An 8,062-nucleotide genomic window follows, 5' to 3' on the forward strand; every position below is an offset into this window, starting at 1 on the left:
AAATACTCCTCCAAAAACTGCAACAAAACAAAATTAGACCTTACATAGCAGTGAAGCTCACCTAGACCAGCCTGGCAAAATAAAGATATAGGTACCCTGAACAGCTATCTTCACAAATACACATTGTTGATTTGAGCATACACAGGAAAGGACAAATGCCTTGCCCCTGTTAGTCTGTTGCTACTAATTACATTTCACACAAATTGCCTTTAACTTTAGCTCCAATAATTTAAAAAGAAAAAACCACCAAAACCTCTTTCCAGCATCACTGGATTTTGTATTTTCTTTGGCACGCTTAAACTGCACTTAATCCCGAGTATACCTTACAACATGTCACAACACAATAGAAACTGCAGTGCAGGGCCAAGGCAATCCCAAAACCCAAGCACTCTCATAACTGGAGGCGTTAGATTTAAAAAATTCTAGCTCAAAGTATTTAAAATAATTTTAATTTTTTAGACACAATTCTGATATTTGCCATCTTAGAAATAATTCTCTTCCTACTAAAATACTCAATTTCTGTAGATAAAACTAGAGTTTCAACTGCTATGATTTACTAGTTAGTAAGTTGTTTTAAAGTCACAAAAATTAAACCCCAGATGTATCTAATCCAGCAGTTTTGTGTGATTAGACAGTTAAGGAGAAAAAAGCTTTACAGATCCAACTCTTCCAAATCACTGACAGTGGACTAGTCATGAGAAACATACTAGGTACCTCATTAGTTGCCAGTATTTTTTCTTTAGTGCTTTTGACAGTAATAACCCAACCTGATTTGCAGCAGTCAGTATTATTCAACACAAAGCATGGTAGCTTTCAGAAGAACCACTGTTTGCTCCAGCTTTCTTGTTCTCACTCCTTTCATTCTTCATCTCTGTGAAACTTCAGTGTTCCATACTCAAGTTTGCCATCTAGTACCACACACTCCTTTAACTATGAAATTACCTTTTTTCATCTCAAAGTCAAGCACAATATGCAACTTTGACCACTTCCTCAGCTAGAACTCTTCATGTGTCAAAACAGGAGGAAACCACTAAGTCAGCCACCCCTCAAAAACTCAACTTGAATTCCAGACTTAGTTACAACACTACATCTTCACTCCTAAAACCCACAACTTTTTGAAACTGTGTTAGCTACAAAATACAGTTTGTTTTGTTTGGGGTTTTTTTAAACCTACAGTATGATTGGTTTGTAATTTATTAAATTGTAATACGCTTAACTTACACAGAAATGCAAACCAAACAACAAAAAAAACCCCTTTCAGTTGTCTGACATCACTACAGGAAGGTTTCAGCTTTCAACTCCAGCAAAATACATGGAAACAGGATTAGCAAATACAGCCAACAACATCTGACTAACAGTAGTCCTGGTCACATTAATCATTCTCTTTTCCTCCTGCAGGAGGATGTAAAATTCCCAAACTGGTAGTATTTTGGAGCTACTAAGATTTTTCAAATTAAGTGTTGGTGTTGCTGCAGCAGAATATGGCAGAGCCTGAATTGTGCATGAGTTGGAAGGGTAGCACTGAAAAAGCTGTCTATGACCATTAGTGCTAGCTGGTTTTTTGTAAACTAAAGCTTTCAGTCTGAGTTCCACTGATAATAAAAAAAACCCACTAAAAATTCTAAACAAATTAGTTTTGAGTACCTGCAGTTTGAAAAGAAGTTTCCTAAGTTCTGACAAGGTTTTCATTCTCAGAGCAAACTAACAGTCTCTAAACAAGTTATTAAAGCCAAAGAGAACTAAGTTTTCTAGTGGCATGTGGTTCTCTGCTCCTCATGCCAGACGGTGCTGTAAGCAGGGCACCACGTGCCTCACATCATTCCTAGAAGTGTGAAGCAATGTGGTAGAGAGATGCTCTACAATGCAGATAAAATTTTAAATTATTTTATGAAATACTTCAACTCTGTCCAAAAAATTGTTGTAAGCCTACAGAAGACACAAGCAATCAAGAGAAACATAAGGAATATTCCAGGAAAGAAAAAGATTAAAAACAAAAACAGGTCTATAAATTATTATGAAAAATAATTTTAAGTTATTATGAAAATTTAAATACCAATGCACACTAGAAAATAAATATATCCCTAAAATTACTTTTTCTGCACTTAACTGCTGTAATCAGAACTTAAAAATACAAAGTTCTTCACTTTTAACTCAAACAATGAGTTTAGATCCTTCTGTTGTCTTCCAATCCCATGTCAACTACATCTCATCAACAGGACAGCAACCATATACGACCCTGGTGTGAACTCATGCCATACGAGCTCAGTACAAAGCACTACCTTGTTCAAAGAGTAAATAATTTCTTCCTCTCACTTTATAAATTCAAGATTTTTCTAGTCCCTGTTGAAGTGTATCAGCAAGACACGACTGGGAGCAACAACTCAAAGTTCTTATGATCAGCACTCCACTCAAATTAACTATTTTTTCTTCTAAGAAACACCTTTTACACTGACACAGAGTCCATTAGAAATGCTTCTGACACAGACATCAATGCAGGTGCTTAAGAACAGGCATCCAGTAGCATTTGAGATGCTTCACCTACAGAAGAGCCACCACAACTAAGTGGTGGCACTCTCCAGGTACCACAGTGATCCCATCCTCTGGTCACCAGTTTTGCACACTCAGCATTAAACCACATTAGACATGACCCTCACCCAGGCACAGGGGGCAAATGCTGCAACAAATGACCTGTTCTGTTCTTCATGCTGATCTGCAGTTCTTTGCTGCTGCCCCCAAACAGAGGGCTGATCTCCATTTGATTAGGGACAGTTGTCATACTATTCAAAGTGAACCATATGGCACTCCTGTGGAAACTGAATGATGTGGATTTGAAAGCCCTTCAGCTCCACAGGCATTAGAAAGCTAGTAGCTGGTTAATTAATGTCAAGATACAGGTGCTAGCAACAGTATTTTCAAAATGTTTGCAAAAGAAGAACGCATGTGCAGCTGAATTCTATAAAGATCCCCACTGTCCCAGTGTAAGTGTTCTGACTGGACTGGGTCCCCACAGGACTTCAGATGATGAAACTTCCAAGTTGTTGCTTTTAATGAGTGGAGGCTTAAAAGGGACAGTGAACTGATCACTGCTGCCTGTGAAATGATCTGGTTAGACTTTACATCTCTGTGCACCAGCACGTTTAACTGTCTAGAGAGCAATCTCTAATAGTAAAGGCCATCTAGTATGAACACCTTGTAACTACCTTAGCATATCCTCCAACCCAGTAAATTTGTGTGACTGTACAAAAAATCCTTACTGGCACAGTCCCTGGAACAGTAATGTCAAGCTCTGCCTAGAGCTCTTTGAAAAGCTGCTAGCTAGCACCCATCAGAAGGCAAGAGAATACTCTTAGGAGTTGGTATTTTCAACATCCAGAAACTTCCTGCCAGGCACTATTTCTTAGTACAGAAATAGCGCAAACACCTTGAAAACATTGACATGGGTGAGATTCAACCTAAATTCTAACAGAGTCTGAGCTTTTCTTGTTGACCGGACAGTCCTCTGCTGTCGCTTCATCATTTGGTCAAATCCCAGCTGGGTCAGCTCTAAACACTTGCTCACATGAATGGTTAAGTAATCAAATAAGCAACTTCCAAATATACCATCAGCCAGTAGGAGGAAAAAGCCACTCAACAGTATTCAGGACAAAACCCAGAAGTGTGATGATAGACAAAGAATGGATTGTGATTTTACTTCTCCTAGGTGTGTAAATAGTTATGAAGGTGGGACTGTGGACAGTGAAGAAATCTTGTTTCCTACACAGCAGCCTGAAGGAGCATCCGGAATGAAACAACAGCTCCACGACCACACTGGGTCACAGTATTCTATACTGCATATGGAAGCCAACCAAATGCTAAAATTAGTACAATTAATTCCATATGGATTGTATATTTCATGTATTATCTACAACTTTATGCTGTACAAGTTTTACTTGTAAACTATTACATATGTAGCTAGAACTAACAGTGCACCCCAAAGTGAGATCAATTACATTACAAAACCTGTCAGAAAAAATCAGAAGTTGAAACAGCTGCAACGACAGACTAATACAAGATGTGTATCAGTAAGTTACAAAGAGAACACCTCAGTGACAATTCAAATTCCATCTGCTGGAGCAGGCTGGCATTCTTATCTGACTTTCAACTTTCACTTCAGTCCATTAGAAAAGTGTGTCTGAGAAACTGGGTGCTCTATCTCATTTGGGCAACAGTGCACATGCTACTTCTGCTTCCCCTCTTCCCATAACTGTATCAGCCCCCCCACAAAGAGCAACACAGAAGGCAGTCCAATGTTCTGGTCTTCAAGGTAATCTCCACCAACAAAAGAAGAGTTACACTATTCTACCCCCCTTTTAAGTCTGAACTCCCATAAGCACACTGGTTATAGAACATCTATTCTAATGCTTTGGACACAGGCCTTTAAGTTTTAGTGAACACATACTTGCTCAGGTTAACTCCTGCTTTTCATGCAAGAGCAGCCATGAAGTAACAGCTTCTAAAGAAGCTAAAAGCTGAATTCTTTATAGGGGAAGTCTGTGATAACCCCAAAAAAACATTTCTAAAAGGTATACAGTGCACAGAAGAGATTTTTGATGCAGTATTCATTTTGAAATGTTACATAAGTAATGATGCCAGCCAGTGCAGCCACTTGTTCTTGTGAAGTCAAAGCCCTACACTTCAAAAGCTGAAAGCAATAGATGAGGCCTGCTTAGTTCACAGGAGCTTTAGTCTCCCAGCCTTTCAACATTATTTATTTTAAAATAAAAACTAGGTTCCTAACCTACATATTACCAGTCATACACAAATTCAAGTAAACAAAACCACTGAAAACTCTAGAAAACAGTATTAATCTTACACAGATCAAATCAAGAATGCGTTGCAAGAGCAGCAAGTTATGCTCTCCTATATTTCTGTAAGGAACTGTCTTGAACATACCCTGAAGAGGTTGTCTTTAAGGTATATCAGGGAGAGCTTAAAAGGATATACCAACTAAAATCAAACTGTTTAGTCTCAATGCACCTTACCAGCTTCCTTATTTTGTTATATTTTAAAAGGACATCGGTTCTCCTTCATACTGCAAAGGCACTCAAAACCAGGAGAAAGCCATTAACACCTTGGTGTTAGAATAATACATGACATGCCTTTGAACACATTAAAGAAACTGGAAAAAAGTTTTATTAGATACTGAAGTACTATCATCATTTTACTACCTACTGAAACTCTACCAGCCTGAGTAATCTATGAGCTGTCATTCTCTTGGAAGTATTACTTCAGAAGGAAAAGCATCTCAAAAGATCACTTGTGAGCCACTGCGGTTGTTCACTTGGATCATGAACTTTGTAGGAATGAAGCTGAAGCAAAACTTTTCACTTCTTTTTTTTCCTTCTCACTTCCACTATCAAGAACATGGGGATTTTTTTATTAGCTATGGAAACATTATACTACTTCATCTATACTTCTAAGACTGGTGACAGAAAACTAAAGCCTACTAAGTGAGTTTGCACATTCACAGAAGGAATATCAACCTTCCCACCCACCTCTCCCTACTTCTGGAGGATGGGATTCATTAGTCTCCTCAGCATAAAACTACCAAAGAGATGAACACATACAATGTAAATATTCTGCAACATCTCCTGGTATGAGGTATCTACTGTTTTGCTTTATGCCTGTTTTCTAGAGCATCAACACAGAAATGTTATATAGGAGGAGGCCTTCAATCCATGTAACAGCAGGATCTGGTCAAACAAGCACATACACATAAAATGCAGAATTAAATATCAGACTTTTTAAAGTGCACAACTAGTTACACAATTACTTTTAAGATGACCTTACTAATACCAAAGCTGCAAATTCTCAACCTAATCTAGAGGCATTTCAAAGCATTCCCTATGTTTGTTTGGATCTCCCTGAACAGACTAGGGTTTTGAGAAAGGTTTTCAACTGGCCAAAGAGCAGAAACTAAACTTTCCTGGGAAAACCACCACCTGATAATTTACTGTTTTGAGAATGTAAAACTACTCCAACCCTTACTTCCAAAAAAAGTTATTTTTAAAATAATGGTTCCAATATAGAACTATGCCTAATGAAGTTATTGTTAACATTAATGCTTGGTATGCACTCCACAAGGACTGCAGGCTTTAGAGAAAGATTAATTTGAGTCAGCTTCTTCCTCACTCTCCAAACTTGTATAGAAAAGAGGGATTCAACAATAAAATATTATGTTAGTCATCAAAAAAAAAAAGTAACTGTAACTACATAGAGGAAAAGCAGAATTAGTACAGAAGCTGGAGCAACTAAACTTTCACAAAAAGATAGTTATGTGGTTACATACACAAGTACACAAACAATTATTTGTAATATGTCTGAAAGGAAAAGACCTTTGAAGTTCAATGTTCTGAAGTAAAAGGTGAAGACAAGGTATCTTTATTTACAAAAGCAGCACTGACACTGTATCAGTGTTCCTATGGTCCGGCAGCAGAAAGGTCCATTTGTCAGGAGTTGCTGTGTAACTTCAAAGGGACATAGATAGGCTTTGCTCTATTAAAAACAAGCACAAAGCCAAATTTACACATTATCGCTTCTTATAATTATAGAAACATTGGTGTTCACCAGGAATAGTCAAGATGTTACAGCACTCCAAAATGCGAAGCTGGAACAATTCTGTACCAACTAACCAGTATTACAGCACTTTTACTGAAGTTCTATACCTTGTGTTCAATCGTGTAACATCTGGATATTAAAACTATAATCTGAAGCAATATGTAACACTATCATTAACACACCAACTTCTTTAGTGCTTCACACTGAATCTTAGAATGAGCCATATCTAGTTTTCCTTTCAGTTCCCAAAAGGTATTAACTAAATCTTTGTACTGCTGCTTTCCACTAAAGCAACTTTGGTAGCTGAAATGGAAACCAGCCTTTACAGCAGACACAGCCTCAGCATGCAGCAGAAAAGCTCTATCTTGATATTCCTGTTAGCCCCCATATCACATGTACATTACCAAAGTTGGTTAAGCAGACTGACCAGACCTAATGTAATTAGACGACTCCTCTATTTTACATGATTACTTATTTTAATGTACACAGTAATCTTGTTACAGCAATCCTTACTACTTTCATATTCTTCTGGACAGATTTGTAGGATGAGAAAAAACCACTACAAACATACAACAAATTGAAAACAAGAGTAGAATAAAACAAAAGGATACCTTGTAGAAACTACAAACCTTAAAATCAAACACCTGCTACTAGAAATCTTAAAAGGTGCATTGCTGCCATGAATTTTGATGAAGAGTGGATTGCCATTATAAGTGTGTATACCTCAACTTTGCTACACAGAATTGTAAACTTATTCACACACAGCTTCTGAAACAAAATATACATTTGTGATAGCACTTTAGAAGTAGAGATACTACCAACACGTGACTTGGAGCTAATCTATCACAAGCTTAATTTGGATTTATGGTTTCCTTTCAACTATCCTGTTAGGAAGCTTAACGCGCCCATTTCACACACACACACACATACATACAAAAAAAAAAAAAAAAAAAAGGCAGGAATTTGTGCTCAGCATTTTTTATAAACCAGCTCTATTAAGACACACCTCTATATCTGTGAATGCTTTAAACGCTGGCACACCCCAGAGCACATATGTGCAAGCAGATACTGCCCAACATTTTGAGGCAGACCCAGAATACGCTGATCACTTTTCTCCATGAAAGCCTGTTTTATTTTGGTTACTTTACAACTAAGGGCTCTGAAAGGCAAAACCGGTTTCTCGCCAGTTTTTGCGACTCAATATCATAATTTCCTATTCTCTAGAAGTTTAGCCACCACTGGCCAACAAAACGAAGGTGTCGAATTCGGGAGGAAGCCCGAGACGCCCCAGGCAGAGCCCCTGCGGCCCGAGGAAGGGAGGGGGCACGGGAGTTACCCCAGGCCAGGAAGCAAACCTAGGCGCTGGAGCACGCAGCCACCCCCAGACCCCAGCGGGGCGGCCCCGGCGAGGCCTTTGCAGGCTCCCGAAGCAAAAGGAGATGGAAAGCAGCACCACTCCTCCCCC

The sequence above is a fragment of the Corvus brachyrhynchos genome, unplaced genomic scaffold (genome assembly GCF_000691975.1).
Source record: "Corvus brachyrhynchos isolate BGI_N302 unplaced genomic scaffold, ASM69197v1 scaffold61, whole genome shotgun sequence".
NCBI lineage: Eukaryota > Metazoa > Chordata > Aves > Passeriformes > Corvidae > Corvus > Corvus brachyrhynchos.